Below are 16009 nucleotides of genomic sequence, written 5' to 3'. Positions count from 1 at the left end.
GTGGCACTGCACTCACCTGGGAGGCCACCTTCCCAGTACTTGGCACTGGTGGGAGTGGGGAGGACCAGGTCATCAGTGAGTGTCTGCCCGCAGGATCAGGCAGACGAAAGAGTGGCTGCCGGCTCCTACGGCAGGTGTAGGAGCTGGCGAAGGCAGCCGGGGGTGGGCTCCCCACGCTGCCCTCCATCGAGCCTGCATGGCAGGGGGTGTCATGGTGGGACCAGACATCCCCTCCAAAAAAAGAAAGACAAAACAAAGAAGGAAACTGTGCAGGGCCTCAGAGTCAAAGCAGCTCTCCCGAGCACAATGGTAGAGCAGCTCAGTACATGTGCATCAGGCCCACGGTGCCTTGTGAGGCCCAGCGTCTCTGTGAGCCCAGTCCTCAGCTCGTGGTGGCCCCAGGAGGAGGGGCCCACCACCAAACAAGTGCCTACAGACAGGGGAACCTGCAAGAGCAGTGCAGCCTCCCCCCAACGCAAAGTTTGTGTCCCCACCCTAGGTCGGATGGGACAACAGAATTATAACCCCCATGGGTTCCAACATAATGAAAAGCAGAAGCCTTGTGGAACTTGTATTCCTTGCTTGTGGTACTGCAGCCTCTAGGGATGTAGATTGGTGCTACACCAGGTTAATAAAAGGTAATCTAAAAGTTCATCAAAAGTGATATTAATCTTTAAAGTATTTAAACACGCCTCTAGATGTTCCTTGTTGATGCTTGTTAGACTTGGCATCCTTGGTGTGGTCTCCCCTAACTGTTTGCCTCTGTTTCCCAGGTTGTTGATGTGTTCTGGACTCTGTTGTTATTGTTTTTGATACTCTTTGCACTTTACCACTGCTATACAGTTCTAAAGTGCAAGTGCACCTATGTAACATGTATGTGTGATTGGCTTTCCATGATTGGCATATTTGATTTACTAGTAAGTCCCTACTACAGTGCACTAGAGGTGCCCGGGCCTGTAAATCAAATTCTACTAGTGGGCCTGCAGTACTGGTTGTGCCACCCACATTAGTAACCCTGTAAACATGGCCCAGGGCCGCCACTGCAGTGTCTGTGTGTGCAGTCTTAAACTGCCATCCGACTTGGCAAGTGTACCCACTTGCCAGGCCTAAACCTTCCCTTTTTATACATGTAGGTCACCCCTCTGGCAGGCCCTAAATAGCTCCATGGGCAGCATGCAGTGTATGTTAAAGGTAGGACATGTACTTGTGTGTTTTGCATCTCCTAACAGAGAAATACTGCCAAATTCAGCTTTCACTGTTGCAAGGCCTATCTCTCTCTCATAGGTTAACATGGGGGCTGCCTTTGAATATTATTTAAGCACAGATTCCCTTTGGGACCACATAGACATGTGGAGTTTCGGGTCTCTGAACTCACAATTTAAAAATACATCTTTTGGTGAAGTTGGTTTTTAGATTGTATGTTTGAAACTGCCACTTTTAGAAAGTAGGCATTTTCTTGCTTAACCCGTTCTGTGACTCTGCTTGTTTGTGGATTCTCTGTCTGGGTCAGTTTGACAGTTGGGCTGTTGACACCTCTCCTCTATACAGTGACACAAAGGTGGGGTGTAGCCTGCATATCCTGATGGACCATCTGGGCTGAGGGGAGGGGAGGAGTTTTTACTTACACCTGAAAGGGCTGTGCCTGCCCTCACACAATGCAGTCTCCAAACCCCTGGTATGTGTCTGGGACCTGGCCTGGGCAATGTAGGATCTTGAAAACAACAGAGACTTCTCTTGAAGTTGGCCTACTTCAGAGGCAGAAAGGAGTATAAGAGGAACACTCAAAACCCCTCAAGGATTCAAAAGGAACCTCTGCCTGGAGAAGAGCTGAAGAGCTAAGGAGAAGTGCTTCCCTGTCCTGTGACTGTGTGTCATGTAATACACAAGTGGAGGAGGTAAGTATGATGTTTATTGCCCCACTCCAGAGAAGCGTCCCACTCCTGGATCAGCAGAGAACAACTGCCGGACCGAGAGTGGAACGTTACATACATACACATCATAACAATGCACGCGTTACCATGAACACAAAGTGGCAACCACGCGCGCACGACATAACACATCTCCCTTTTCTTAATAACCAAAATATATAAATATTCAAAGAAAAACAATAAAAATAAAAATAATGAAATCTAAAGAACAGTCAACGAAAATAATGCAGATCTAATTAACATAGTCATCTAGCCATTTTGGTTTACATCTATTCCTTTTACATTTGGTAACATAGTTATCATCAAGTATATTTGGAGATTAAGACTTAGCTCCGGACTCTTTGAATAACATGTTACTGTTCAAGGGATTATTCTCCTCATGTCTATGAGGCTCGAAATCTAGGTCATTTTGTTCTACTACTAAATCTTGAGCCTCGTGACCCCCACTCTCCTCATTGCTATTTGACCTACTCGGTTCAATTACTGGGTCAAAGTCCAGAAAAGTCCCACGCTCACCTTGGCTATTAGTAGGATACACCCACTCATTACCTTTTAATATGGCAATGCGTCTGAAATTCCAGACTCTACCATCAGTTAACCTGACCGCATTTCTTAACACTTCAATTACCCTGAAAGGTTTGGAATATTGACTTTCTCCCTTCCTGACCTTCCAAGGTTTCTTAGTTTTAACTAGCATCCCTACCTTTACACTATGGGTGTGCTTGTTACTACAATTTTGCTCAAATTTTGTTTGATAACGCTCATGAGTGTTACTTAATTTGTTTCTTACAACATCTAAGTCCATGGTAACTACAGGATCCTCAAACAACCAAGAAGGATTAACTTTAGTTCTAGCAATTCTCCCTCTCATAATCTCGAAGGGAGTACATCCAGTCATTTCATTTAACGTAATACGATACATCCACACTGTTTTAAGGACTTGTAATTCCCAGTTCTCATCCACTATACCTTCAGATTGAATTGCCCCTTTAAGCACTCTGTTAAATCGTTCGATAAAACCATTGCCACTGGGATTGTATAAAGAGGTAGTACAATGTCTAATTCCAACTCTACTGAAATATTCCTTAGCTTTTTTTGATGTAAATTGTACTCCATTGTCTGTGATAATCCTGGAGGGAATACCTTCATCAGTAAAAATCCTGTCTAAAAATTTTAGAACAGCATCAGAGTCTACCCCATTTACAATTTCAACAACCGGCCATTTTGAAAAAACATCTATAGTTGCGATGATATATTTACTATTAATGCCAATGGGACCCATAATATCCAATGCAATGACTTCCCAAGGATTCTTGGGGTTACAAGAAAAGTACTCATTGGGTTTCAAAGTTTTTAGAGATTTTTCGGCATTAGCACATTTTACACAATCTCTAACACACCTTTCAATGAAGATATCGTAACCAGGCCACCAAAAAAATTTTTTAACAGATTGTTTGGTTCTAACGATGCCTCCATGACCCTCATGGCATTGTAAAGTAATAGATTTCCTAAGGTTAGTCGGTGGAATAGCTCTATCACCCCTCCATAGTATACTTTTGAAGTGAGACAATTCGTTCCTAACTTCCCCAAAATTCCTCAAATTAGGGCTCAGATCTTTCTTCTCTGGCCATCCCTCAACCATGTACTTCAAAACTTCTTGAATTATAGCATCCTTGGAATACTCCTCAATCCACGACTGTTGGTTGATAAAAGGAATATCTCCATCGTGTAACCAGGCAATATGGTAGTCATCCCACTCAGATTCAGTTTCATGTTTACCACTTAAAGGCATTCTGGAAAGGAAATCAGCTGACACATTATCCTTACCAGGAACATAAGTTACATTGTAAAGAAAATCTTGGAGTCTCATGGATAACCTGGCAATTCGTGCCGAAGCCTTGGCCATCCCTTTAGTGGTGAGTAATTTAACCAAAGGTTTGTGATCACTACGAATTTCACAATGTTTGCCCCAGACAAATGCTCTAAAATGCTCCAAAGCCCACACGCACGCCAATGTTTCTCTTTCTATCACAGAATATTTAACTTCTGCGTCAGTCAGAGACCTAGAAGCATAGGCAATTAAATTTTCACTGCCATCACTCTTTCTCTGAGACAATATTGCACCTAAATCTTTCGAGCTGGCATCGGTGGTAACAATGCTGGGCAAATTGGGATCAAAACCTGACAGAGGAACAGCATTAGCAATAGCTGTTTTAATGTTTCTGAATTCATAATCACACTCCTTACACCAATTAAATTTGCTACTGTTCTTGAGTAACTGTCTTATGTGGAATGTTTTGCAGGAAAAATTCATAATGTATTTGGAGTAAAACTCTGTGAGACCAAGAAAAGACTTTACATCATCTTTACAACTGGGTTCCGGCGCTAACCGTATTGCATCAATTAAATCAGGTTTGGGCCTAATTCCCTCCTCACACAACACGTGACCCAAATACGTAACACTCCTGACAGCGAATTTGCACTTCGAAAATTTGACTGTCAAACCTCTTTCATTTAGGATACTTAATACACGATCCAACAAGTGATCATGTTCGATTTTATCTCTGCCATGGATTAGGATGTCATCTTGAAAGCAATGTACGTTGGCCATGTTACCAAATAATGAATGCATGAGTCTCTGAAAAACAGCAGCAGCCGAGGCCAAACCAAAAGGCATCCTCTTGTATTGGAAACATCCAAAAGGAGTAATGAATGCTGTATAGTTTTTTGAATCTTGGTGTAACACAATCTGATGGTAAGCGGCCGAAAGATCAATGGTGGAAAACAGTTTTGCGTCTTTAATTGTGGAAAGCATTTCTGAAATGCGTGGTAAAGGAAACTGGTCAACAAGAATGTTGTCATTAAGATGACGTAAATCAATACGCAATCTAATTTTGCCATCGGAACGTCTAGCAACCACAATGGGAGAAACCCACTCAGAAGATTCAATCTTTTCTATAATGTCTGCACTCACTAAAGCATTTAATTCCTTCTCAACTTCACATCTAACAGTTAAGGGTATGTTCCTTACTTTGAAAATCTTGGGTGAAGCATTATCCTTGAGCACAATTTTGTGTACAAAATCAGTTAACTTGCCAATACTATCATTAAAGACTTTAGGGATTTTTTTTTTAAAGGAACTAGATCCAGATTCGCACACATCGACTACCATCACTGGTTCAGGACTATTGGGATTCAATATGATATCTAAACTGCCTTGATCTTACCAACCTAAAATTGCAGGACCTCTCTTCGCAACATACAATTTGCATAAACTAGATCTATCTTTGAATTCAAACAAACAAGTGGTAAATCCCACTAAATCAATTTTCTCACCCGAAAATCTTTCAGGAGCGATATCAGGAAGGACCAGAATATCCCCTAATTTCTTTTTAAATTTATCAAACCACAACTGTTCATTAATAATAGTGTAAGGTGAGCCAGAATCTACATACATTTGAACTTCAATTCCACCAATAGTCATCATGCAAATAGGTTACTTCCTGACTTTCACAGAATCAACATTTAGGACTGATTTGTCATTGCTTCTGATGTTTAGAACAAACTTATTGTCATCATTTTTTTCCCATGGTAAAGTATCATCACACTCTTTCTCTACAAATTTGACTTCATTGAAAAGTTTCTTCCTACACACCTAAGAAAAATGTCCAACCACCCCGCATGAAGAACATTTCAGTTTTAATGCAAGACACAATTTGTTATTTGCTAAATGTGAGCTGCTGCCACAACGGAAACATTTAAGGTGTTCACTAGAAGTGCCCTTAACTACTTCTGTTTTTTTGCATATATTCTGCCCTCTAATTTTAGAATGAACTTTATTATTTACACTCTCATCCAACTTAGATTCTTTGAGTATGACTTTAGCACTCCTAGAAGACATTTCAGCTTTCCTGACAATGTCAAGAATTTGTTGTAAGCTAGCATCTCCATTAACCCACAACCCTTCTTGAACAGAAGAATCATTAACGTGCATAACAATTTGATCTCTGATTAATTCTTCTTGTAACTGTCCAAAATTGCAATCTAACGATAACGTTCTAAGAGCAGCAAGATAATCATCAATAGTCTCATCAATTCCTTGTTTCCTGTGGAAAAATGTGTATCTTAGAATACCAATACATACTTTAGGGGATAAATAATGGTCAAAAACACTGATAGCACTATCAAATGCATTTTGATCCCCTTCTCCGCCCCCAGCTTTAGTTGCTTGGTTGCATGCCTTTAAACCTTCCGGGCCAACACAATGCAAGAAAATCCTTTTCTTTTGTTGGGGAGGCATGTCACCTTGGATATCAATAGTATCAATGTAATTGAGAAAGAATGCTTCCCATTCTGGCCACTTCATGCAGGGAGCGCCACCTGCAGGCCAGAACGATTGTGGAGGAGGAAGAGAAAAACTCTGGGCACACATATTGCTAATGCGTGCTTCGAAGGTTGATCAGATAAGTTAAGTGAAGTAGCAATGACTACAATGGCACAGCGCGTGCACGCAGCAGAGTCAAGGTGTTTCTCCGTAGTTAATCGTCCTGCTGTCACTGGTTGAACTGCTTCAGAGCGAAAGCAGTAAATGGACGTAATAAATGTGGCGTAAAACGCCAGATGATAGAGAAAAAAAATAATAATAAATCCCACGAGATTGTAGTAGCACGAATGAAGAGTTCAATGAAATGCACAGGACGTCCAACGACGGCATTCAGGGCCTGATTCTAACTTTGGAGGACGGTGTTAAACCGTCCCAAAAGTGGCGGATATACCACCTACCGTATTACGAGTTCCATAGGATATAATGGACTCGTAATACGGTAGGTGGTATATCCGCCACTTTTGGGACGGTTTAACACCGTCCTCCAAAGTTAGAATCAGGCCCTCAGTTGACAGGCATCCACTGTTGCATCCACCGTTGCTAAATGATGTGCAACAAGGGCACAAGTCACTAGGTATCCAAACAATGGGGAGCACGCAATGAAAACTTCCAACAGCGGCAAATTTGCGCTATACAGCGCGAGCCATAAGTCTCTAAAAAAACAAATAAAAGGGAAAATGCCGCTAAACTTACGGCACAGTAAACTTGAAGAGTAGGAGCCGTCAGCAGGAACAACGATGAAGGAGTGATGGAAAAGAAATCCAGGAGGAAGAAAAAAAACAAAAAAACAGAAGACACTGTAAAAAAAAACGCTGGAGGAGAACAAAGAGAGAACCTGGAATGCAGGTTCGGGGAGTGGTGCAGCTCGTCGCCACTTGTCATGTAATACACAAGTGGAGGAGGTAAGTATGATGTTTATTGCACCACTCCAGAGAAGCGTCCCACTCCTGGATCAGCAGAGAACAACTGCCGGACCGAGAGTGGAACGTTACATACATACACATCATAACAATGCACGCGTTGTCATGAACACAAAGTGGCAACCACGCGCGCACGTCATAACACTGTGCTGTATTGGGATATCCTGCAGTTGCTGCTTCTGCCGATGCAAAGGGACAGAGACTGGAATTTGTTGCATTCCTGCCTGAGAAGTAACCCAAGGGCTCGGAGTAGAGCTTGCCTCCTGTTTCAAAGCCTCAGGGACAGCAAAGGCGTCACTAACCAGACCTGAGTCTATTTTCTGTAGACTCTAGCTTGCCAGAGGGTGCCATTCCAGTTCCTGGACCCCTGGAAGTGAATTCCTGGACAAAACCCAGTCTAACGACATTGGACGACACCATGTGACTTCGCAAAGGGCACCTCTGCCCGGAACCGCGACTTTGCTTGTCCCAAGCCGTGGACCTCGCTGAGTGTAACGAGTCTGACAATACTATGAGCTCACACCGCTACCCCAGAACCTCTATGTTACCTGCCCCGAGGCAGTGGACCTCGTAGAAGTCCGACAACCTTGTAGGCTCTGTGTCGCTGCAACTGCTGATCCCACCCAACCTCACTGACACCAGAGTGTTGTAAGTACAACATCCATGATGACCCAATGCCATCACACAGCCTGTGGCCCTGTGACATCATCGTGACCCCGTGAGGTCACCCCGCAGCATCGTGAGTCCGCCAGACTTCGCATCTGCCGGAACGAATGGACCGACTATTCATCTGACATCACTTCAATTCCACCACTCTGTAGTGAGGACTCAACGCTGCTGCATGACACTGCTATCCTGCTGCCCCGTGGCACCGGAACAGATGCTACATCAGACTCAGCGACACCGCTCTCCCTGACTCCGTGCACTGGCCTGTTTTCTACATGTTTCTTAAGGTACTGTACCTGGGCATTGGAGAAAACAACTCCATCACGACGTTGCATAATACCAACTTGCAGTATTTGTGCCTCAAAGCACTGTTTTCATACTTTTAAGTGCTAAATTCATATCTTTAACTGTATATTGTGGATTTTTATTGTATTTGGTTCTGTTTTGTTCAGATAAATATTATCTATTTTTTTAAACCTGTGTTGTGTAATTTTGTAGTGTTTCCACTGAGTTACTGTGTGTGTTAGTACGACTACCTTACTCCTTGCTTCTGAAGTTAAGCCTGCCTGCGTGTGCCAAGCTACCAAGTGTGTGAGTGAGGGTTAACTGAGGGTGATTCTCCTTTACTCTGACTACAGTGAGAGTCCTTGATTGGAGAGGGAGTAACCGGACTGCCAACCAAAAGACCCCATTTCTAACAATGCTGATTTGAGTAATGAGACTGACAAAGTAGATATACTTAGTTGCCAGATTTAGGTGCTCTCACTCTAAATTGCAATCAAATATTGCATTGGGATACTAGGAAATGTTTTGCCATGTGATTTGTTGGATTATTGTTCCCCTCAGGGGATACCAGAATGCTTACATGATGTCATTCAAAAGTAATTCCATCAATTTTTGGACATTTGTAAACTGTTGCATAGTATTGAGTGGTGTCTGTGTAATAAATGTACTTTTACTTTATCAAAAGAAAAAGCACAGACCGGACAATCATGTATTAAGAGTCATGCTTGTGTGCTCATGAATGTAGATTACTAGCCCACACAACCTCCCCTAAGTAAGCTTTGGAGTGCTCTGGAATGCTACCCTATGAGATTCAAGCACTACAATGGGGGATTTCATTCCCAGTGGTGGTTGTGTGCAGACCCATTACTTGTGCAGGCCACACAACTAATGACCCACCTTCCCACAATTACAATAGTAATTGTTTTGCATTATCTTCAGCCCTGATTAAGTATTAGGGGCACCTACAGATGATGAAACATGTGTTAGCTGAGAACTGGCTGGGACGGGTTTTCAAAATAAGAGGCCTAACTGGCCAGGAATAAACTATGAAAAGAGAACACTTGATTGCTTAAAGATTGTTTCTTATTTTGGCATGTGCCTTAAATTGTATATGTCTGCTTGCCAACATTCGGATTGCAACAGGGGGAGTTGTGAGTATCTTCCCTTGCGAGAGCACCGTAGTTTGAGATACCTTTATGTCAAGATTGTTTGCTGTGTATACTATGAGAGCCTATTTTCTATCAAATCACCTGCTCTCTTTTTTATATTCACTGAGAACACCGTTGAAGTTTGAGGGGAGGGAGTACAAGACAACCAACGCACATTGGACATGAAGATGACAGAGGCAATAATCTAAAATGCTAGCTTACTCCCTCCGCCACAACCATCTGCAACTCCTCCACCAGCACCACTTTGACCACTACATCTTCTCTCACTACTTCCCCCCTAATACACTCACTGAAACATTTTCTGGAAGATAAAATACTGTATATCCTTTATAAAAAAAATAAACTAGTGTCTTTCATTTGTGTTCTGAATGTTTGATGTTGAAGATAGGAAAGTGGTTTTTAATATCTGTTCTTTGTTTACCTTCAATATGCATTGCAGTAAATGTTATATTATACTATTGACAACATCTTCAAAATAACAAAACATTTGTTTTGCATGACTGTAAGAAATCGGATTATTGGTTAAAGGGCGTGGAAGCCCCACTCAGGAAACAACCACAATCCTTGTTAGGCTAAACCACAAAAGTCAATAAGGTAACCTGTGCTTAACCTTCTGGTAGCTGGCACAAAAGCAGTCAGGCTTTACTTTTAGGAAAAGCGTAAAGTATTTATGCAGCAGACAGGCAGTGAAAGTGAAAATGCAACACAAGAAAAAACCCAAACCAATTGAAAAGTAGAGTAAATAAAATGATACCAGAAAGACGGGAATCGAAAAAGTCCAACCAAAGATATGCAATTTAAACATTTCTAGAGAAAATAGTTCCTAAAAGCACGTAGCGCTACACACAGTTATTTGGTCACACGAGACTAGGGGAAAGCCACAAGTTTGGGCTGTCTTTGATGGAGCGCTGGTCAGCTACAGGGACCGGGTTAGTTCTGTTGAAGAGTTGTCTTCTGAGTCAGGCATGAAGAGCTCTGTTCGTAATGGAAGAGGCCGCAGGAGCAGGTTGAGAGTTGCAAATGTTTGTCACTGTAGTATGAAGAGCAGGCCGAGATCTGCTTCTGTAGCATGTAGAGCTGGTTTGGTGTTGTGGGCAGTTGTTGCTGTAGACTTGAACAGTGGTCTCATGAACTGTTGTTGCTGTAGCTGGAAGTGCAGCTCTGTCATTGCCTGTCTTTGGTGGAGGTCGATGTAGTGTAAAGAGGAGGTCTCAATGTAGCTTCGTATTGGTGGTTGTCATGGACAACAGAGTCTTCGCACAAATAGGTTCATTTACAGTCATGAGGTGCCCAAACTTCAGTATTTTCATCTATTCTTGTAAATGAGCAAGCTCTGATGCTAGCTAATGGCCCTGGACCAGTGGGGTCACCAACCTCTTGTAGATCAGTGAATCACTTCATCAGGGGCCAGCAGGTTTCAGGCAGGTACAGTTGCAGGTCCAGGCAGATCCAGTTGCTGCATGCCAACAGATAAATTGCAGGGATGCCTCTGGAGCTTGTTGTGTTCTTGTAGCCCAAACAGGAGCCCCTCACCTGACCCTTGGAGTCCCTCTGGGTTAACCTCGGATAAAGGTTAGCAGGTCCAGTCTTCCTTCCCAGTCTACAAGGCAGTCCTCAGACAGCAAGGCAGCCCAGACCTTCTTCAGGAGTGTTCCGAAGAGTGATCCAGGAGGTTCAATATTTAGAACTGGTAACAACCTTTGAGTGTGGGCGGCGGCTCCCTGTCCAGACTTCTATCCCACATCATGATCTGTTAAGTTAGTTCCTCCCTTTCCTTGTCAAGGCTCCAAACTGTCAGGGGTTGAAAAGGTGCAGGCAGGAGGCAGATTACTGTGTGTGTGTGTGTGTGTGTGTGTGTGTGTGTGTGGATGTGTGTGTATGTGTGTATTTGTGTATGTGTGTGTGTGGGTGGGTGGCAGAGGCCTTTGAAGTGAAAGTAGGGCTGAGTACAGCTCCACCCCAGTTATCCACCTAGGATGGCCCATCCTGCCCACACCATAGCCCCTTTTTGTGCCACTGTCTGGAGGAAATACACAAACTCCAACAGCATAGCAACCAATCACACTTGTGATCCAGGACACTTGCAGAAAGCACAAATGGCTGGAGAATGAAAATGTCAATTTTCTAAAAAGTGACTTTCTCAGAATTGTAACAAAAAATGCATCTTCACAATTAAAGATGGGTTTCAATTCATTTACAAGGAGCAGTTACAATTCTTTTGAGCTTAAACACCATGGGACACATTTATGAAAAGTGGTGCTGCGCCTAGTGCTGCACCACTTTCCCTGCACCCTTTAGCATCCCACTAACGCCACCATATGTGCGCCGTATTTAATACTTTAATATATTTTTTATGGTAGTGCGGTGCTTTGCAGGATCAGCGTAAAATATTCTGATGCTAATCCTGTAAGGCACCCAGAGGTCCTTTGAACACAGGCTCTTAGCAGGCGTTAAAAAATGCGGATAAAAATTATGCAAAGAAATCTCATAGATTTCTTTGCACCATTTTTTTGTGGCCCCCTTAGTGCCGGAACGCTCTCCTTGCATATATTATACCTAAGGCATAATGTGGTGTAATGGGTTACAAGGGGTTACAGAGTGGCATAATGTAAGCATTGCTCCACTTTGTAAATATTGCGTGGCATTTTTGCCCTTCCAACGCCACATTAGTGTAACAAAATGATGCTAATGTGGTGCTGGAATGGAGTTAGGCTCACATAACTCTGGGCTCATATCTCTACTTGCTCCCTATCTAAATGTATCACTATTAAATATAATAGGGTAACCCAGTGTTAGTCAATGGGAGAAATAGGCCTTATAGTGAAAAATGACTTTAGGAGTTTTTCACTGCTAAGGCATGTGCAACGTAAACCCACACATTCTACTTTTAAATACTAGGTACTCTGCCCTCTGGTTGGATAGACCCTACTCTAGGGTGACATAAGAGTTCCAAAAGGAAAGTTTAGGTCTGGCGAAAGATGTATTTGCTAGTTCTAAGCGAAAAATACAAGTTCACTATAAGCTGCAGTACAGGCCTGAGACATGTTCTAAAGTGCTACTTTAGTGGGTGTTACAATGAATACTACAATCCGATTAGTAGCATTTAATTTACAGGCTTTGGGTACAGGGAGTATCATTTACCAGGTGTTTACAAGTAAATTAAATGTGCCTATTAGGTGTTGTCCAGTGGTATCATGTTTGAAGGGCAGAGCACAAGCACCTTAGCACTGGTTAGCACTGGTAAAGTGGACAGAGGTCTAAAGCCAATGAAAACAAATTAATCAAAAAAGAAAGAGTGAAAGCAAAAGCAAAAGCCTTGAGGGAGGGAATACCATGCCAATCATATCAGGTCTAACAATGTCATACAGTGCATTCATGTTAAAAAGATCTTATTGTTTAATGCTCCTATATACAATTAATAAATTATTTGTTTATAAATGATGGGGAAGATATAAGCTGTACTTCGGAGCAGGCAAATTAAAGGAAAAATGAGTCTTGTTTCAGAGGGGAAATGCAAACTTGGAGGTGGTGAGCATGTGAAAAACATGCCTAGAAATGTAAAGGAAACAAGTACATATACAATTTTGCTAATTAAAAATAAAATGTTAACATTAATTGTAAACTTCAGTTTTAAAATCAAATTAATTTTCCAAAATTATATTATAATGAAATTGTTAACCCCCAAGTCAGAGGGTAAAGATCTTGCTTTAGGGGCAAAAGTTGTTGTCCATCCTGTTTCACTCTTAACCACAAAAATGTGTCAGGATCGGTTGACCCATGGAAAGAAGAAAACACTGCAGTAGCAGGGGAAACAGATTGATAGATAAACTGGGAAAAGTAACAACATCAAGTTTGTCAGGTTTATGAAGCAATTGAAACATAAGGTCTTCCATCAAGGTGGTCATGAAACTACATACATTCAGATCTATTCATTGTCTGACTCTTGGAGAATCCAACCCTTTCAATATAAACTCCAAATATCTCTAATGATCATTCACTGAACCTATATAATTGACCTCAGGCCCTCCTTGAGAGCCAACAAAGTACAATATTGCGGGAATACATGAGGGTCTTGAGCTGTCAGGTAGTAGTGTGTCCCTAAACTGCATTTGTTGTTCTGGGTTGGTGCTTAGAGGAGGAGATGAAGGTTGTGCAGGGAGTACAGCTGAATGTCCCAATAGTATGTGTTAAAGAGGGGATGAGAGCAGGACCAGATGTCAATGTGGCCTCCTCTTCAGACAGCCTGGGCAGGTGATCCTGAAGGCTAGGATGAACCCCAAAATGTGCACCTTCTGGTTGATGGTGTCAAAATCATCTACCTCCATTGTTAGATCTACAGTTTTGCCCAGAATCTTATGGTGACTGATCTTTGTCTCTGGGTAGAGATAATCTTGCTGCTTATGTGTGCTTCCATCCAATCGCTGGTGATGGCTAGCAGTTGTAAGCCCCAGGTCCCACACTATGTTATTGCATTCTTTACCAATGTTTAGCAGGTCAATATTTATTTACTAGTGTTTAATAATTTAAAAATATAATGAATCAAAATAATATTTTGAATCAGACAATCAAACATGGGGAGGATTTGTGCATTGAGATTTGGCTTATTTCCATAATCCTATGGTTTTTATGATGTATTGCAACATCTTCACTATTTTACCTTTCTATGATATGAATGTAGATGTACAATGCAAAGACGGTTTCTAAAGGATTAGGTAAATCTTCAATTTTTGTGAAGAATATTATAATAATTGTGTGTTTGATGTATATTTTAATTTTAAAAAGTATGGTGCTTTGAAAGAAACCCCCCCTAAAGTGAAGACTCTGAAGCTTGCTGAATAAAAACACTTAATTTACTAAGGGCTTAAATTGCCCTTGCATAAAGAAAGACATTGCACGGCAACACAAGCCCATAAGATTTACTAAGCTATGCAATGCTACCTTGCATGGCTCTGTGTGAATTAGTAAATCCAATGTAACACAAATCAGGGCATATCACTACACACCCTTACCTTCCGGCAGGGTGTTCCCATGCATCCACCCATGGTTTTTGATGCAATCTGAGATTTACCAAGCTCTATAAAAATTGGATTGTGCCATGATGCAAGGGTGCATGCATTGTCACTTGTCATCACACTGTACACCAGCACAAGTAAGGAACAGAAGTGTGGCTTATCCTAGTAGATTTAGTGCATTTCTGCTCTTTCTGTTTCACACAACATAGTGCAGCAAGTTTGCTGAGTTACATTGCATATTAAATATGCGTCAAAGTATTTATTAAGCATAGACACAGCCACATCCAGGCCATATCTCCAACCCTTAACTGACATCAATATAATCATCTCACACTTCACTACAAACCATTCCAGGGCACAATACATGCAGGAGAATGTAAATGAGTTATGTAGAAAGCCTAGAGCGCAGAACTGTATATACCATTCATTTATACCCCTAAGGAAAAGAGAAAAAAACAGTGTACAACGAAGAACATTTTTAAAAAGAGTACACTAAGTTAGGTACAATGGGCAGAGACAATTGAAATGAAATACAGTAGATATGAATCAAAGGTTAATCACTTTTCTCTTACAATCCTACCCAAAATTTTGACAGTTCCAATTTAACGTATCCTTTGAACATTTTGAGTACTCTGAGTGAACTGCTAAATGTTGCTGATCCACACAAAGCTTTGATAAACTCTGTAGTGTCTTGCATGATTTGAATGGAACCTTTATGGCTCTCTGAGGACTCCATATGAGTGTGTGATGTAATCCCTGGACCAGAGTGTTAAAGAGTTTACTTTAAAATGTTGGGAGTTCACATGTACACACAGAGGAATAAAGACAAGTGATTCATAGCAGTGTGTGTGGCCTAGTCAGTCAGCAAAAACCATACTGGGGAAGACGCCACATCTAGCGACAAGATAGGGGATAAGTGACCCCAAGAAGAAAGTGCCCAGCTGAAAGTTTGCGATGGTCCATGCAAACTGCTTGTGTGTTCCACGGTTACTTTTCTCAAAGTGCCAAGTCAAAGATTGGTGTATGTGGAGTCAAGAAGCAACTTCAGCTAATGTGAAGCATGTGAATGGAAAGATAGCTTCACGAAAAAGTGTATGCATCATTGGTCAAGAAACTACAACCATGATGTTATGTTATATCAGATCCAACAAAAAGGTACCGCACTCCCGGTGCAAAATAAAGCTATACAATATAGGGAGTGTTACTGTTGAAGGAGGATTCAAAAAGGTTTCAAAAGTGCAGTTAAAGACAATTATCAAATGTCATATAGCACTAATGGTGAATCAACTAGGTGTAAAGCAATACAAACTAAAGTATGCAAAGAATAAAGCAAAGGACTTTTCGAGCACACTAAAGAGAGCTGCTGCATCGCTGCCAACCCCAGGCCCAAGAAGAGTCAATTTCGATGCACCGTCATCGGATTGCCTTTCTACGAGTCCCCAGTGAAATCCTGGAAGTCTGGGGCTCCAGAGCTTTTCAGCAGGACGAACCTCCAAGTCAGGCCGGGTTGCGGTTGATGTTGACTGGCTTGGCTCTCAACGGCGAGTCAATCCACTTATGGAGCTTGTTCAAAAAGTGTCTCCAAACTTCTGGATCTTCTCCCAGGAGTACTGTTAAGGTCCTTTAAGTGCCCAAATCTCTCCCC

Source organism: Pleurodeles waltl, chromosome 4_1 (genome assembly GCF_031143425.1).
Source record: "Pleurodeles waltl isolate 20211129_DDA chromosome 4_1, aPleWal1.hap1.20221129, whole genome shotgun sequence".
Taxonomy (NCBI): Eukaryota; Metazoa; Chordata; class Amphibia; order Caudata; family Salamandridae; genus Pleurodeles; species Pleurodeles waltl.
Note: the sequence above shows the minus strand (reverse complement) of the source record.